This window comes from Mauremys reevesii, linkage group 3, assembly GCF_016161935.1.
Source record: "Mauremys reevesii isolate NIE-2019 linkage group 3, ASM1616193v1, whole genome shotgun sequence".
Classification (NCBI taxonomy): Eukaryota; Metazoa; Chordata; order Testudines; family Geoemydidae; genus Mauremys; species Mauremys reevesii.
The window spans coordinates 177,048,070-177,067,222 of record NC_052625.1 but is presented as its reverse complement, the minus strand read 5'-3'; positions in this window follow the sequence as shown (position 1 = coordinate 177,067,222).

Here is a 19,153-nt window from a genome sequence, read left to right as displayed (position 1 = left end):
TTAAATTACTTCTTCTTTGGCCAGCTAGTCAAAAACAATATACTGAAAATTAAAAATTTGGACTCTTTGTATGGATACTACTTAAGTATATTCTACCAAAATAACAGAAGCATTCACACCCCTGAACAAAAAGAGAGTAAGTACTAAAGGAAAGAAAATATGGTTAAATGGTAAGTAAATAGTGAAAGACATAAAAACAAATAAGAAAAAAACTTAAATATATCAGAAAAAGAAAACCTGGAGGAGAACTGATGAGTCCACTCAACTAACTAGACAACTGGTCTGATCTGATCCTATTGTAAGCCCTATGGCCTGAAGCCTACGAGAGAAGTGAGGCAGTACTTAATTTACATATCAACTGTGTTCTTTGATGACGTCTGCTGGAGAGCAAAGGGAGTCAACTGAGTGAGGCAGAACCTCATTTACATATTAACTGTGGATAATTTGGGGACACTGTCTTATAATTTGGCTAAATTTTATACTTTGCTATTTTGGAGACTGCCTTTTGGGGATCCACCTGGGTAAGGCCTGAACAGTGACTGGGCACAGGGTCATCAGGATTAAGACTGATGTTTGCCAAGGTTGAGTGTAAGGCCCTGGACAACATCAAGGTCAATGGAGAGAGATTGTGTGTTTCTGGCTTGCTTTTGGGGCATCACACTGGATGGTAGGGTCCCTTATATCACTGATTCTAAAAGAGCTAAGCCAAAAGTGCAGTAGATCCAGCCCCCAGATCAGAGCTACAGTCTACAGACGAGCAGAGAAGGAGATCTGGTCCTAGCTGAGAGCCACAGTCTATGGACAGAGCGGAGTAGCAGTTCCAGACCATCAGAAGCATCTGTGTGATAGCTACCAATCACAGCCAAAAGGAGAGAGCAAAGCATCAGTTTGGCCCACTGTGATCTTAAGAACACCTCAATGCCAACTTGAAAAAGGTTCACTGTTCTGTCAACTCCTATCATGCCTGATAAATACGTGACACCTAACATATTGCTGTCATAGTACTTATCCATAAAGAATGTTATATGAAGTATCAAATGAAAGCTTGTGACACACTGGTCATTAATGTCATTCTGAACTGTGTATATTAACACTGTATGAGGAATTATGTACACCTACTAACATTAAGCTTTAAAGTCTGTAACCAAAGGGAAAAAACCAGGTTTTCTTCCAGACTGAGGGAAGGTCATCTGTCATATGTAGATTAAGCACTGTGAGCCAAAAACAATGGGAGCTACATTTGCATGTAAAGTCAACAGGAAAAACAGGTTGACAGAGGGATATGAACTCAGCATGGTGCCAGCACACCGGGGAACAAACAACAGAAATGCACTGCAAAAAAGACTTGGATGGGGGGTGAGAAACTCGTTAGATAAGGGTTGTAGCTTATTAAGTTGAGTCTTAGTCTCTAGAAAGCATGTTATAGGTGGCCTAAGCACGAATATTCCTCCCTGCCCCACAACACATATTAAGAAAGCAAATAGGGGCCCCTCTTGAGCTGCTTGGGGCCCTAAGCAATTGCTTAGTTTGCTTATACCTAGCACTGGCTCTGCTTTTGTTTTATTTGTAAGCCTTTCTGTTTCCGTTATTCATACTCAATAATCACTTGAATCTGTGAGTCTCTGCTCTTGGTTAATAAACTTATATTTGTTTTCATTATAAATAGATGACAATGCTGTATAGATAAAAAGGACCTACAACCTGAGTTGTAACCTTCCAGCTGTGTGTATACTGTCTCTTTTGGAGGCAGCTTAACTGGGAGTTCCTGTGGGTGTCCAGTGATAGGCTGTATGTTAAGGAGAATGCTCTTCAAATGGGGTTCAGGGATTGGGGTGCACCAAACATTAACCTCCAAAGGAAAATAGGACTGGGAGAGTCCTGAAGAGACTGTTTGAGCAGCTGAACGGCTGGTGGTGTACAAGAGCTGACACCCAGCTACCACAAAATAGATTCCCTCACACTGAAGGCGGCGCGGGCAGGGAGAACAAGTGACCCACAATCCCGGGTACCTTGAGAAAGCATCACACCCACTAACAGTGCTGAGTGGGGAAACGGATGTTTTCAAGTCAACAGAGCCTGATGAAGTACATCCTAGAATACTCAAGGAGCTGACTTAGGAGATATCTGAGCCATTAGTGATGATTTTCGAAAACTCACGGAAGAAGGGAGAGATTCCAGAGAACCGGAAAAGGGCAAATATAGTGCCCATCTATAAAAAGCGCAATAAAGACAGCATAGGGAATTACAGATCAGTCTGCATAACGTCAGTCCTTGGAAAGATAATGGAGTAAATAATCAAGCAATCCATTTGCAAACACCTAGATGATAATAAGGTGATAAGTAACAGAACGGTTTTGTCAAGGACAACCTAATATCTTTCTTTGACAAGGTAACAAGCCTTGTGGCTGGGGGGAAGTGGTAGACATGGCATATCTTGACTTTAGAAACGCTTTTGATACTGTTTTGCATGATCTTCTCATAAACTAGGGAAATACAACATAGATGGAATACTATAAGGTGGGTGCATAACTGGTTGGAAAACTGTTCCCAGAGAAAACAACGAGGAGTACTTGTGGCACCTTAAGACTAACAAATTTGTTTGGGCATAAGCTTCCGTGGGCTAAAACCCACTTCATCAGATGCATGGAGTGGAAAATACAGTAGGCAGGTATTTATACACAATACATGAAAAGATGGTAGTTGCCTTACCGAGTGGGGGGTCAGTGCTAATGAGACGATTCAATTAAAGTGGAAGTGGGCTATTCTCAACAGGAGGAAGAATCACTTTTGTAGTGATAATGAGACCAATGTAATCACGGTGGCCCATTTCAAACAGTTGACAAGAAGGTGTGAGTAACAGTAGTGGGAAATTAGCATGGGGAAATTAGTTTTTGTAGTGACCCATCCATGCTGATACAGACTAACATGGCTACACTCTGAAACCTGTTCCCACAGAGTAGTTATCAGTGGTTCACAGTCAAACTGGAAGTGCATATTGAATGGGGTCCCGCAGGGATTAGTCCTGAGTCCAGTTCTGTCAATATCTTCATCAATAATTTAGATAATGAGATAGAGAGTATACTAATAAAGTTTGCAGACGACATCAAGATGGAAGGGGTTGCAAGTTCTTTGGAGGATAGGATTAAAATTCAAAATGATCTGGACAGACTGAAGAAATAGTGTGAAGTAAATAGGATGAAATTCAATAAGGACAAATGTAAAGTACACCACTTAGGAAGGAACAATCAGTTGCACACATACAAAATGGGAAATGACTTCCTAGGAAGGAGTACTGCGGAAAGGGATCTGGGGGTCATAGTGGTTCACAAGCTAAATATGAGTCAACAGTGTAACACTGTTGCAAAAAGTACAAACACCTGGGATGTATTAGCAGGAGTGTTGTAAGCAAGACACAAGAAGTAATTCTTCCATTCTACTCTGCACTGATAAGTCTTTAATTGGAGTATTGTGTCCAGTTCTGGGGATCACATTTCAGGAAAGATGTGGAAAAATCGGAGAAAGTCCAGAGGAGAGCAACAAAAATGATGAAAGGTCTAGAAAACATGACCTGTGAGGAAAGACTGAAAAAATTTGGTTTGTTTAGTCTGGAGAAGAGAAGACTGAAGGGGGGGACATAACAATTTTAAAGCACATAAAAGGTTGTTACAAGATGAGGGGAGAAAAATTGTTCTCGTTAACCTCTGAGGATAGGAAAAGCAGCAATGAGTTTAAATTGTAGCAATGGAGGTTTAGGTTGGACATTAGGAAAAAATTCCTAACTGTCAAGATAGTTAAGCACTGGAATAAATTGAAAGAGAGGTTGTGGAATCTCCATCATTGGATGATTTTAAGAGCAGGTTAGACAAACACCTGTCATGGATGGTCTAGATAATACATAGTCCTGCCTTGAGTGCAGGGGACTGGACTAGAAGACCTGTCAAAGTCCCTTCCAGTCCTACACTTCTATGATTCTATGATATTTATATGTTCCCAGATTACTTGGTGGAGACTGGAGCTAGAGTTATTTAAGTTTTTAAAAAAGCCACAGAAAGTGAGGACCCTGCCTTTTATGCACCAATACCATGGGCAGAAGGGCTACAATATCTTAAATTATATTTATCAATCAAGGGCTCTCAAGCAAACAGAGTACCAGTCTGCAGATTTGCTTTGTACTCTCTTCAACAAATTGTTGGGTTTTCTCAATAGCAGCCAAAGGCAGTATCCACACAAATCTTATTTTTGTCAGTTCTTGAAAATGAATGCATTTTTGAACTCTTGTGATGATTTTACCAGACCAGAAATGGAAATGTGACTAAGACCCTTCTACTATTTTATTGGCTAGCAGAGTACATGTTACCAGAATCACAACATTTGTCTGTCTTTCTGATATTCCTATTGTGTCTGATATCAATTTAGGTAGATAAATAATTATCTTTAAGTGTTTTTTCCATAGTCCCACATGTGTGAATTGTTAATTAGCTCTAATAATTGCCTTTTCTAGAATGTTTCTATGAACCATGAAGTTCAGCTTCTACTCTTTATAAATCACATCTAAAGTGAAATTCTCAGAATTGACTAATTATAATGAGCTATATTTATTACCAGTTGAAGTGCAGCTTTCTTGTTGCAGACAGACATGCACCTTGGTTAGAAAACCAGCCACAGAATTACTCTATGCCTCTCTTATGGGAAATTATATTAAATCAGTAGGGCTGGAGAGCCTTTTGTGTCGGTAGCCATTGCAGTAGTTGTATTGTCATGTTTGGCACAACATTATGGGTCAGAATGATTTTTATTGATCAAAACACATTGTAAATAATATCATTGTATTTCCACAAGAAAATGGTATTGGCCATTTAAAATTCAGGATTTTTTCATGGCATTTAATGGTATTTTAATTGTATTTTTGTTTCTGTTTTTAAATCTGGGTATGCCACAAAGAAAAATATGCCACCTTTACTCTTGGCCCTGTAGTGTTCTCCTTCTCCAGCGTTCTGAATTTATCAAAATGTTATGGAGGGACAAACTCTTCACCCCACATTTTATAGACATGGAATGCCCTAAAGGAGCAGAATTGATGCATATTCACTGCACTCAGAGGTAAGCTACAAAGATGCCATGCAGGGAGATTCTAAATCTTCTGGGTATCATGGAGCAGTGCTCTTGTTGCCTGATCTGTTGATTGTGTAATTATATGGATTACTTGAGAATTTCTAATTAAATCTCTGAGGTTTGGTAGGTTTTGGACTTAAGATCAGGCCCAGAATTATTAAGATCAGGCCCAACATGCAACACTTACACTTAGGAAATTTTTTTGAATTTGCAATAGTTTTATTAGCATAATTAGTAACCACACAAACACTTCAACCAAACAAGTAAGTAGCAGTAATACAATATTAATTTTATGTTCAGAGTTATGTTATATGTATATTTAAATCATTCTTGTGGAGATCTAGAAGTAATGAGACAGGTCATGGTTCACGAGGGTTCTATCCTATCCCTGGCATGCCAAACGTTCCCAACGGTAGAGGTCTTGATGGTGATGGTTAGCTCTGTTCAGACTCTGTTCAAAGTCTGGTGGCTGCCATGAAAATTTATAAGAATGTTCAGCCTCCTTTGTCCATAACTGTCTTTCTTATCCTAATAATGCTGGGGGAGTTCTTATTTTGCAGATTAGTATATTTATTCTGTTAAACTTATTGACATATATGTCAATTGGTTAGCAATTTTCCAGTTAAACATTTGCTGATATTCCAGTCCTAAAATACCAAACTGGCATCAATTGGTTTCTTGTGGTTACCTGTCAGCATATTTATTTATTACAGCAATATGTTTTATGATATCTTGTTACTTAGTTAACTTAGCTTAGTTAACTGTGACTTAGTTAAGATATCTGGTTAACTTGCTTATGCTAAGGCTTGTGTAGGCCTCATATTTTTATGGTAAGTGCTTAAGCTAATATCTTGCAGGCTTGGGCCTGTAGGTCTTTTGCATTAGTGCCTTATACCTATATTACATATTTTATATCTATATCTATAGGCTGCACTCTCTAATGATACTATCCACATCAGTGCAGAGGGAAAGGGAAAGGCGTGTGATGAACTGTGTGTGCCTCCGTGGTCCACATACTCCAATTCTTCTCCATATAGGCAGCAGGGTGAACAATACAGTTTATGGACTGTAGTAGCAGAGTAGCTGAGGTGGTGCTCTGCAATCTAAAGGAAATATTCTATTCTGCCAACCCCTCAGAGATGCCTTGCACAAAGCCCAATGGCCTGGTGTAGAGGACTAGGATTTTGTTTTATTTTCCATATTCCTTTTTTTAGGGTGGGGGGTAGGGGGGTGAAGAGAAACTTTGAGCTTTACTTCTACCTCCTTTCACTTCTCATCCATCCTTTCTTCCCCATCCCCTCCCCCTCAATCTCTCTCCTTTGCTCCCTTTCCTATCCTCATTCTGCTCCCAGCTGGAATCTGTGTGTGTGTGTGTGTGTGTGTGTGTGTGTTTATAACAGTAAAATTCTGGACCCCAACTGCTTTTATTGTGGTTGGTGTGTTGTTTGTATTAATGTAATGCCTAGGAGTCCCAATGATGGCCCATGATCTCATTGTGCAAGGTGCTGTATACGCACAGAACAAAAGGATAGTCCCCGCCTGAGCAGCTTACAATATAAGACAAGAGACAACAGATGGATACAGACAGATGGGGTGGGGGGGTACAAGAAAACAATGAGAGGTATTGGTCAGCATGATATGCTGTGGTCTCAGCACACCAGCAGCCTAGAGTTGCTTGGAACCACATGCAGCTACCAGTTGCTTTGAGGAGCTAAATGAGAAATGCCACTAGCTGCATATGGTCCTGAAGTTACAGCTGGGTCCTGATTATACTTATTAAAGAAACGGAATCAGAAATACAGGGTATCTTATAAAAATAAATGAACTCCACTGCAGACTGTTATAAAATGGTAGATATAGTATTGCTGAAAGGGCAGTGGCTAATGGAATAGGAAAGAGGCAGGGGTAAGAAAGAATTCAGTCAACAGGAAACATGGAAGAATAGTGTCTGCAGTTACATTAAGCACTTAGGGTGAAATCCTAACACCAGTCAATTCAATGGCAAAGCTCCCATTAACTTCAATGGGGTGAGGATTTCCCTCATGGAATCTAGTGTCTCTCTGCTCACACTACAATCAATTAGCTCACATCGTGCAAAGTACAAGCAGGATAAAAATTACACATCCTATCAGATTCAATCTTCATGCTTCAGGCAAATTCTCCAAAGGCCTCTCTCTGCCTGGCCTCTTTTTGGCCAAATCTCAAGGCCTCATTCTCTGATATTTCAGCTGATGCTGTTGGTTATCCCCTTCATCCTTAATATCCTGTTCTCCCTTGGCCTCTGCAATTTCATAATTCCTAGTTCCCATTGTACCTCTCAAATATCAAATAATTAGAGTTACAATCCACTTCCTAGTTCCCCTCTTGCTGTGAGGGCGGCATCTAGTGTCGGTGCGGCACCTGGTGCACCACATTTCCTTGCGTGCCAATGCAGCTGTGCTACCTGGTACATTGTGAGAGCAGAAGCAGCAAAGAGTCCTGTGGCACCTTATAGACGTATTGGAGCATGAGCTTTTGTGGGTGCATGACATGCACATTGTGAGAGCAGAAGCAGCAAAGAGTCCTGTGGCACCTTATAGACTAACAGATGTATTGGAGCATGAGCTTTCGTGGGTGCATGACATGCATCCGACAAAGTGGGTATTCACCCACAAAAGCTCATGCTCCAATACATCTGTTAGTCTATAAGGTGCCACAGGACTCTTTGCTGCTTTTACAGATCCAGACTAACACAGCTACCCCTCTGATAATGTAAGAGCAGAGCTAAAACAGCCCATCCATACCCCTGCTTCCTAATCCCTGCTTTTCTTCATGGTAAGAAGAGTAGTGGACATGGAGGGTGTTTCCTGCAGAGCCAGCACAGAAGCATAAGGAGGAACCATACATTCCTTTACTCCCCCGCATAGGATGGGCCATAATCTGGCCCTAAATTATAAATCCTGCAAAATTGATATACTAACATATCTTTTATAAACTTACAACTTGGCAGTTATTTGTTGGCCTGATTCTGCAATATTTGCTCACACTGAGTAGCTCTTACTCATGCAGGGAGTTTTCTGGGCCTATGTTTAAGGGGAAGTCCCATTCAATAAGATCATCCTTATGCAGGGGTCCCCTGCAAGGTCTTATTTAAATGGGACTATTAGGTGCCAGCTTGTTTCCAGCCCAGAAACACCCACTGCCAGACACAAGGGCTTTCTCCTGGCAGCTTTATTTTCTAAACAGACAAAAAACACAACCAATTCTTCAGTCCCCCCCTAGGACTTTCTCCCTGGTGGTTCTTTTCCCCTAGCAAGTTCCCTCTGCCTCCCCTCCCAGGGAGCTCCTCATCCTTCTGCTGCTTCTGCGCCTCATCCTTACTGACAGCCCAGCTCCTTATAGGGAACCTCCCCACAGCTGTACCAGATTAATGAACAGGGCTGGCCTCAAGCCTCTGGCCATCAAAAGGGCAGACCACCCTGTTACAGGGACATATGTGGTGCTTAGGCCAGGAATCAGTCCTCTGCACCAGGATGAATATAAGAGTTGCAGAATAGGCCCTAAGTCTTTAGAGATAAGCCTAGTGTTTTTGAAGAGCTCAAATGGTAGGCTGATACTACAGCATATTAATCAATGATTTTCATTGCAGCGAATGAAAAGGGACAGTTTGTCCTCATCCTCCTCCCCCAAAGAAATGGTCAGTTAAAAGAGTAGTAGTAGATAAGTTTATTAATGTCAGAACCACCTGTTCCAAGAGATCTCAGGAAATGATCTGGCATTGTTAGACAACTTTTCAGCCACTTTAACAGAACAGTGTTCCTAGGTGTGCACCATACCCTCTGGCTTCAACATTTCTTTAATGTAACAGGAAATGTTCAGTCTGCAAAGCCCTACAAGAATAGAGGCCTTGCTGTGTATTTCTGGAAGTTATATTTTATGTAATTGTGAGTTTTAAACTGAAAACTCTTATGGAGATGTAACAGTATACACATTGGGAAACTGATATATAGTGCATTAGCTAATGTTGCACATGAAACCTGACCAAAATGCAGGTCGCAAAACCAGATATTGAAGACTGTGAGACTGCAAATGGATTATAGGCTACATTGGGATATTTCTTGGGGTTACACATGTTTTTAATACATGTCTGATCACTGGAGCCAGTTTATACACACACCATGGGAAAGATAATGGCCTTAGTTGAAAAAATATGTTTCTTTTAAAGTCAACAAAGAATAAAGTATCCCTTTATCAGACTGTGCTTTGCTCATCTGACATTTACAATAGATGTTGGAGTGTGGAAAGAGTGACAGGTCAGTTGGTCTTAATGTCTTGGAATTTTTTTTACAAATTCTATGTTTTTAATTAGATAAATTTATTTGAAACCTAAGTAATCTTGATCATCATCATAATTTTTAAATAGCTGAGCAAAACTGCCATGGTAGAACAGACATAACATTTTATAAGCCATTTGAACATATTTGGCTGTAACTAAGCCCATTCTCCTTGAATCAGCCCTCTACAGTCAGAGTCAAATGTCCCTCAAACAGTGAATGAATTAATCCACTTTGCCAAGCTATATTTATGAATGCTGAAACAGTTCAGATTGGGCATTCACTGTTACATAGACTGTAAGCTCCTTGGGGTAGGGACCATCTTTTTGTTCTCTCTTTGTACAGAGCCCAGCACAGTTTGAAAATGGTGACTCCTAGACACTATCACAATACAAATAATAATAAAGTGAATGTTGGTGTAAATACAGTTCTTCCCCCACCCAGCTTAAAAGATTTTTAATGTGTTTTGAGAGGCACTGTGGTTTAATGCACAGGGAACTGGAGTGGGAATAAGGAGACTTGGGTTCTATTCAGAGCATGGCCACTGACCTGCTGGGTGATCTTGAGCAAATCACCTGATCAATCTGTGCCTCTTTCCTCTTCCACCCTTTGCCTCTTTAGATTGAAAGCTTGTCAGGGGACTGTTGTCCACTATGTGTATGTACAGTGCCTAGCCCAATGGGGCCCTGATCTCAGGTTGAGGTTTCTTGGTGCTTCCATTATATAAATAATTATACTAATAAGGAGAAAAAAAGCTAGAAGGGGAAAAGCAAGACTATGTGCTGTATATGTGTGTAATATTTACAACTCAAAACACCATGTGGCAGCTCCTTTCTATCTGTCCATTTTTTTGTCTTTTTGATATCTGTACTTTCAACATTATATTCTTTGCTAATCTTTACATAAAGCTCTGTGACCTTCATTCTTCAAATGTACTATGTTTTCCTTTGCACAAAAGAATGACTAGTCTAGACTTGCAATTGATATATTAATGAAACTATGCCTGAGGAGGTGTGACATGAACACAATATTTAGGCAATACAAAAGAAAAGTTAATAGGAAATATGCATGGAGTTCTGTTTAGTCAGGTGGCAAGAAACAATCAGAGAGAAAATACCTGGAAGGATTTCTGGTATTCTGCAGAAAACTCCAAAGAATGAATTCTCATTTAAAACAGATAAATTAATATGACTTAAAACAGAATTACTAAGGATGAGGTATTCTAACCAGACATCTGAATATTTTGTGGGACTATGAAGATGGAAATTGTAACTTTTTAATATTTCCCTATCTTTGAAGAAGATGTTGGTTAATCAAAAGCTAACATATCCTATGACATAACTCAGAAGGATCATCAGCTTTTGCAACTGGCTCACTTTTGTGGGAAAAGGCGTTAGGTCATCAGGCTGCTAGGCAGACGACAAACCCCCTGAAAGAGCAGCAAAGAATCCTGTGGCACCTTATAGACTAACAGACGTTTTGCAGCATGAGCTTTCGTGGGTGATACCCACGTGGTGATACCCACGAAAGCTCATGCTGCAAAACGTCTGTTAGTCTATAAGGTGCCACAGGATTCTTTGCTGCTTTTACAGATCCAGACTAACACGGCTACCCCTCTGATACTAAACCCCCTGAAATACAGTATAAAAAATCCACTGTGGTGCATTTAGCCAGACACACACAACTTTGGCTGTTAGAGGATGAAAAGGCTTCTGCTATGTTGTAAACTAGACAGCCTGAAATGTACTGTCATTAAAATTTAGTTCTATTTTTTCACAATTATTGTTTATTATTTGGATTGCAGTAGCTTGCAGTGGCCGCAGACAGGATCATGGCTACATAACTAGGTGTGGTACAAACACTTAGGAAGACATGCTCCCTGCTGTAAAGAGCTTTATGTCTGGCAAATTAGAAGTCACAAAGAAGCTGACATTGTTAGTGAACCAATCTCTCAGCACTCATGAACATTTTTAAATGGTTCTGAACATCACTGGAGGCAATATATGGGTTTGTTTGAAAACAATTGTATTTTTAAAATATTGAACATGCTGTAAGACTTCACCAGCAGTGCCTGAAAGTTTAAACCAAAAAATGAGCCTACATACACACTTGAATAAATGTAAATGAACCCAGATATTAAAGCCATGATTAAACTGTACACGTGTCCAGACTTTGTAAGACAGACTTTCAAATGCCATCACAAATTGGTTTCCATGCCTTGTTTAGACCACTGTTACAGAGAAGCAGGACATGCTTTCATCTGTCCTGGGTCCCCATTTTGGAGTTGCTTTGAATACAAAATCTCATATTCTGTCCTGCTTCAGTAGCTTAGTTTCATTTAACAAATGTTGCACAGATCTTCGCATTGTCTTACATATTATTGCATATAATAATGCATATTATGGTGATGCAGACCTTTTTGCAATGATTATTTGTGTTTTCCTACATAAATATAAGAAACCTAACAGTGGCCATAATGGGTCAGACCAATGGTTCAGCTAGTCCAGTATCCTGGCTTCTGACAATGGCCAGTGCCAGATATTTCAGCGGGGAATGAACAGAGCAGGGCAATTTTGAGCAATCCATCACTGCTGTCAAGTCCCAGCTTCTGGCAGTTGGACATTTAGGGACACCCGGAGCATAGGGCTGCATCCCTGACCATCTTGGCTAATAGCCATTGATGGACCTATCCTCCATGAACATATCTAATTCTTTTTTTGAACCCAGTTATTTTACTAGAATGTGATATACTGACTAATGAGGTGCCATTAGTACAATAACCTAAATGCTCTCTTTTTAATTTAAACCACTCTAGTAATATATACAGTTGGTCGAATAAGTCCTGCTAATTATTTTAGTCCTTTTTTCTGCTCATGTGAATAAACCAATGCGAATTTCTGTGAATATATTTTGTATTCACCAAATAATTATTGTGAACAAATTTCAATTGGTGGGGTGTGAGGTGTTCACAACACGTTTACTTAGATTATTTGCTGTGCTTTACATATGGTGTGTGATGGTTTAGGCTGTGAGTTTGTCACGGAGGTCACGGAAGTCCTGGATTCCACGACTTTCCATGACCTCCGTGACTTCTGCAGTGGCCGGTGCACCTGGCTCGGGCAGCTCAGGCAACCCCTGTGCTAGTCGCACCGGTCGCTGCTGGGCCACAGAGCTGCCTGGCCACACCTCCGCCTAGTAGCTGAGTGAGGGGGTTGTCGCCTCTTCTGGGGAACCCCCCCAGGTAAGCCCAGAGCCTACCTCACTCCGTCCCATGCCCCTAACCTCTACCCTCTCCCACACCCACACTCTGCTGCTGCTGTGGGGGGGCTGACAAGGCGCGGAGCCAGGTGTGGAGTCTGCCGGCCCTGGCACCCTCACCCCACCCGCACCAGCGTGGGTCCTGGGCTGCACGCTGCTGCCTGTCCTCCCGCCCCCAAGCAGCTGGGCTTCCCTCCCTTAGCACCCGCAGGGGCCCCGGGCAGCAGGGCTGGCTCCAGGCACTAGCTGAGCAAGCTGGTGCTTGGGGCGGCATATTCTATGGGGCGGCATTCCGCCCAAACCCAGGGCAGCACGGCCAGTTTTGTTTGTTTGTTTGTTTTTTGGTTTGCCGCTCCGGCCGCCCTGTAGGGGGCGGCAGTGCGGAGGAGGGGAGCGCCCTGCAGCAAACTGGGCAGGGCAGCCCCTGTTCTTCCCTCTCCACCGACTGGAGCGGCGCGGAGCCCTCCCGGCAGGTGGCACAGTGGTCGGGACCGTGGGACAAGCGCCCTGCTGAAGCCCTGGCTGCCCCCTGCTCTCTCTTTCCCCCGCTCCCTCCCCGCTAGACTGGGTGCGCACTCCACTGCACGTCTGCAGCACAGGGAGTCCCCCTGCACCCTGGCTCCAGCTGCCCGGCAGGGGTTTTTTTGTTGTTTTTTTCTCCCAGCTTTGCTGCTCCGGCCACGCCGGGTTGTTTTTCCCCCCCCCTGCTTTGCTGCTCTGGCCGCGCTGCAGGTCCCTCCCCCCTGCTGCTCTGGCTGCGCTGCAGGTTTTTTTGTTTGGTTGGTGTTTTCCCCTCCTGCTTTGCCGCTCCGGCCGCGCCACAAGTTTTTTTGTTTTGTTTTCCTTGCCACTTCAGCCGGCGCTGCAGGTGTCCCCCTGGACTTTGCTGCTCTGGCCGCGCCACAGGTTTTTTTATTTTGTTTTGTTTTTTCCCCCTCCTGCTTTGCCGCTCCGCCCCCTCCCCTTTTTTTTTTTTTTGCTTGGGGCGGCAAAAAAGCCAGAGCCAGCCCTGCCGGGAAGCCTCCCCCTCCATGTTTTATTCACTAGTATTTTTAGTAAAAGTCATGGACAGGTCACAGGCCATGAATTTTTGTTTACTGCCGATGACCTGTCCGTGACTTTTACTAAAAATACCTGTGACTAAAATGTAGCTTTAGTGATGGTTCACTACAGTCACATGGTATTCTTGCTTTCTGATTGGATCAGTGAAACTATAAACAGAAGATAAAGAACAGTGAATATCATTCATACACAAATACCCTTGTTTGCATGTGAATATAGGTATGTGTATGAAAAACAGCATTCCCCAAACATTCATAACAACAAAAACATGTTTGGCTGAAGTTCGTACATAGCAGATAAGGGTCATGATCAAGCTGAACAGTGTTTCATGCAAACATTCAAGAACACTGGTTTTGCAGCATTTACCCAGGATTTATAGGAAGTAGACTTTGTTGAAAGTCACTATTGATAAGTAATTTAGAGCAAAATTTTCAAAACTGGCCTCCTAAATTGTTCACAGACCATTTGTTTGCACTGCAAATATTTGATTGTTTGTACAAATGTGATTTATGTATGCAAGTACACACTGAACATGTAGATATAGCGTAGGGTGCCAGTTTGAAAATTTGTACAGAAAACAATTGTTCTTCATGCTGATCTTTCTGATATCACACATCATTTACCTCAAAATAATATTTTCAGGCTTTCTCTTTCTTTGTTTTCCAAGCCAGCTCAATATCCAGAAAGCAACTGATCTCCATAGACCTGTGCAGAAACTACAGGTTTCTATACATGTGTGTTTCACATCCCTAAACATACAGGTTTGGTTTGCATGGAGTTTAACCTCTGTTGATTTGCTTGTATTTTTTTTTGGAGGGGGGTCACTAAACATGAAACTGAAAGGGGACATTCCTGTGACTTCCAGCTTTTCCTTCCACTAGTCAACCCATAAGCTTTGCGACATCTATTTTTAACCTGGATACCTCTTTGGGACATCCCTGGTGGCATTATCCCACCTATTCCTCTTTAACAGCCCCATCGTTCCTCACCTATTCCTGGTCTCCTGGATCTAGGTGACTCACCTGGAATTCACGGGGAAATGTTTAGTGACTCTTCTGATTTCCAGAGATGTTGAGTGTGAAGGATGAGGAGTTGCTATGTAATATGCTAAGAATATTCATGTGTAATAATGATATGACTATTATAAATGGCCTGGTCAGTGAGAAAGAGCTGCTGTATAATCATGATTAGGGCCCTAACAAATTCACAGCCATGATAAATGCATCTGGCCTTTTGTGTGCATTTACCCTATACTATACAGATTTCACAGGAGAGACCAGCGTTTCTCAAATTGGGGGTCCTGATCCAAAAGGAAGTTGCAGGGGGGGCTACAAGGTTATTTTAGGGGGGTCACGGTATTGCCACCCTCATATCTGTGCTATCTTCAGAGCTGGGTGGCTGGAGAGTGGTGGCTGTTGGCTGGGCACTGAAGGCAGTGCCTTGCCTGCAGCAGCACAGACATAAGGGTGACAATACCATACCATGCCACCCTTACTTATGTGCTGCTGCCTTCAGAGTTGGAAAATGGTGGCTGCTGGCCGAGAGCCCAGCTCTGAAGGCAGCAATGCAGAAGTAAGGGTGGTCATACCATACCATGCCATCCTTACTTCTCACAGCCAGCAGCCACCGCTCTCCAGCTGCCCAGCTCTGAAGGTAGCGCCAGCAGCAGCACAAAAGTAAGGGTAGCAGTACTGCAACACCCTCCCCAATAACCTTGCGACCCCCACCCCCAAGGTGACCAGACAGCAAGTGGGAAAAATCAGGACGGGGAGGGGGGGTATTAGGAGCCTATAGAAGAAAAAGACCCAAAAACCAGGACTGTCCCTATAAAATTGGGACATCTGGTCACTCTACCCTCTCTCCAAATCCTTTTTGGGACCTCCCACAATTACAACACCGTGAAATCTCAGATTTAAATTTCTGAAATCATGAAATGTACAATTTTTAAAATCCTATGTCTGTGAAATTTACCAAAATGGACCGTGAATTTGATAGGGCCCTAATCATGGTGGATTATTAGAATTTTCCTAAGTGAATGTAGTGATATACTTAATAAGTTGCTGTTGGACAAACAAGCAGGGAGGCTACACAATAGATCGAGAAGCAACCTCTGAATAATTGGGGAGGCAACTATAGGACATAGGCATACTTCCAGGCTCCTGGACAAAGTGACAACTTCTTTTGCCAGGCTGGGAAACTAACAGATCAAAATGCTATAAACAGTTAAAAAGCACTTACCAGGAGAGAAGGGATATTAATTGTCAGGTGTTCTTCCTGCCGACAACAGACTGAGATGGAAGAGAGACACAGGTCCAGCGGGAGTGTGTGAAATCAACGGAGGTTTTCCTTGGTTACCAGGAAATGGTAAGCCTTAGGGAAAAGCATACTCACATGTAGACTGTTCATTGTTTTAAGATCTGTTTTATTTGACATGTTTTTGTTCTAAACAAATAATATTTTGCTTTGAGAAGGCTATTTGGTCACTGATTAGCACTGTCATTCCTTTCAGAGGGCACAGAATTCAGGCACTGAACTTAAGTCAGACCTGCTGAGCTAATGATAGTAGATCACAGGGGACAGCAGCCCAGGGCCCAGTCTGAGAGTGGAAGAAGCATGGGATTCCACCCAGAGACAGGTGACAGCCCAAATCCTGAGAGGGGATGCAATTGAAGAGACCAGGAGGGACAAGGGAAAAACTGAAGTGTTTTCTATGTCATATTTAGTTTGTCATTCTCTGGCTTCCATAGAACTGAGAACCTCTTTGCAAATTTCACTACACTGTTCACTATTCTTTCTAGGTGACCATGCCTTCCTTTTATATTTGTTTTAGACTAAGTCTCCTAGCTCCAATTCCTACACAGTGCACTCTAGACTCTACTAGTCATTTAGTAACGTTCTCTTTAACAGCCCCATCCTTCCCCATTGAAGGAAAAGTCCTTTTCCATTTTGCCAACATCTTCAATTGGGTAACATCAAGCCTAATATGTCTCACTTACCTCATATGCCACATTTTCCTGAAAGTTGTATAGTCTGGCATCTTGACTCTTGTCATCAATATGCTGAGAAAATCAACACTGCCTGCAGAAGTGCTCCCCATAGAAGACATTAGCAAGGAAGTACCACATTTTGCACTGCTTGCAAATCATAAAATCTGTCTCCCTTTCGAGGTTCATAATTCCTCAGACTCTTATCGCTTTTAACCTGTATAAAAGCTGAAGAGGAGAGAAAAGAAACAAGTGAAAGACAGTGAATCAGTCAATAATCCCCCCCATATAGCCACAGAAAATGATCGCCAGCTGTAGCCCAATTAAACTCAATAATTTAACAGTGCACTAGTGTTCACAGGAGAATATACACATATATGCACTGTATACCCAGCCAAACCACTTTCATACAAACTGTGAGGATTTAAATGTAAAAAGCACACTTCTCCTCAGGAGTCTTTAACATTTGGTTAGAGCTCTTCAAATACAAAAGAAAGATGAAAAGGAAGAGAAGTCAATGAAACACTGTGCAAGGAGAGCCAATTAGTAAGTAAATCCACACTGTCTCTTGAACATAAAAAATATAACCAGCATCTGTTAGTAAAAGCAATAGCTTAATAGGTGTTCATAAGAGAATGCTCACTTATAATTTACCTACAGGTTAACCATTTGAAAGGTCACATTAAACAAGGCACATTTAGAGCTAACTTTTTCTTTCCTCCCCAGTTTAAGGCTTTTGTCTGTTGGTTTATGATCCCTACATGAGGAATGGCTTGGCTATGTTTTGTTTAACTTGATCATTTTAATAGCCTCGCCTTTTCCAACTTTGTTTTTTATAGATGCTGGGCTGCATTTGAACTCCTTACTCTCCAGTGTGGGCATGTAGTCCAAGTCACAATTTAGCCCTCGGTGGTTGGAGTTGGGCAGAAGCATCTTCAACAAGTATTTTTACAGAACTCCAATACTGGACAATTTTGTATCTCCCTGTGAAGCATTTGGTCCTAGCCACTGTAGGCAGAATCCTGAATTTGATAGACCATTCCTATGTTAGGGATTCCATGTGAGCAAAAGACTAAACTGACAGTATTTGGTATGGTTAAGACAATACCCATCGAGTTCAATTGGTCAATAATAAAAAACCACAATGCCTTTACTAACTGGGTGCAAGGCACTGCCATGCCTCTCACTTGCCACCTAGGAGCATGGACGCCCCTCCTCACACACTGGCTTTCTACCTTGGCTTTTCTGCTTGTTACAACATGGTGGATAAACAAGTTTTTTTCTTTTTCTTTCTGGAGAGACTTAGTACACTGATTACACTGTTACACTCATTGAATAGTATCAGAGGGGTAGCTGTGTTAGTCTGGATCTGCAAAAGCAGCAGAGTCCTGTGGCACCTTATAGACTAAGAAACGTATTGGAGCATGAGCTGTTGTGGGTGAATACCCACTTCGTCGGATGCATGTGGTATTCACCCATGAAAGCTCATGCTCCAATACATCGGTTAGTCTATAAGGTGCCACAGGACGCTTTGCTACTCATTGAATAGTACCTTGCTTCATGAATAGTTCCATTCAATTCAATGGGAATTCTCATGGGGTAAAGAACTACTCAACATGATCAAGGTTGGCAGAATGGATCCCATGGCCACCAAGAATAAATGTCTCAAGCATTAGACCAAGAAAAAGTAAATGCTACCTTAGTTTTTGGTCAAAGATTCACCTGTTCCCTTATGCTTCATCCTTTTCTTCCCTACCTGTTCCAGGCTGTATTCTTCCATTCTGAAAAGATTAAAAAGCTTAAAGGGAAGCCCATATGGGCAGCACCTATGGCTCTGTGTCTTTAAAGGACTGCTGCCTCCTCTAGCCAAGACTAGCTTCCCAGGAGTATGCTCCATTAAGGTATATTGCCTATCACTAGCAGCAGCTGATGCTGAGCCTGTTCCCCTCTTCCCCGCCATACCAGCCAAGCCTTAGAGGAGCAGCAACAGTGGCCAGGGACAAGAGTGACTCTCCAGCGCAGCTCCAGTCTGGCCACACACACCCAGGCTGTGAATTTTAGGATACCACTGTCTGCACCCATGGCAACAGCCAGGGTAGGAAGCTCTCACTCCAATGTGGCTGTGACCTGGAAATCTCCATATCTAGGAATGGCTTTTTGGGGTCTCTGCCCCTTTAAGGGAGCCTGGTGTCATGCCACTGTGCTAGTCAAAAAGTCTAGTGCTGGCCTTGACCAATCTTTCTTCATTTGAAGTCAAATGCAAAGCTACCATTGATTTTTTCCAAACAGGAATTTACATACGGTCTTTCACAAGGCAGGTCTCTAAATAGAATATACTGTGCACACATTCTGAGGGGTGCCTTTAATTTAACAAGATTGGCACTGTTCGGGGCTAGCTGCACTTCTGATCCCCTCGGTGGTCTC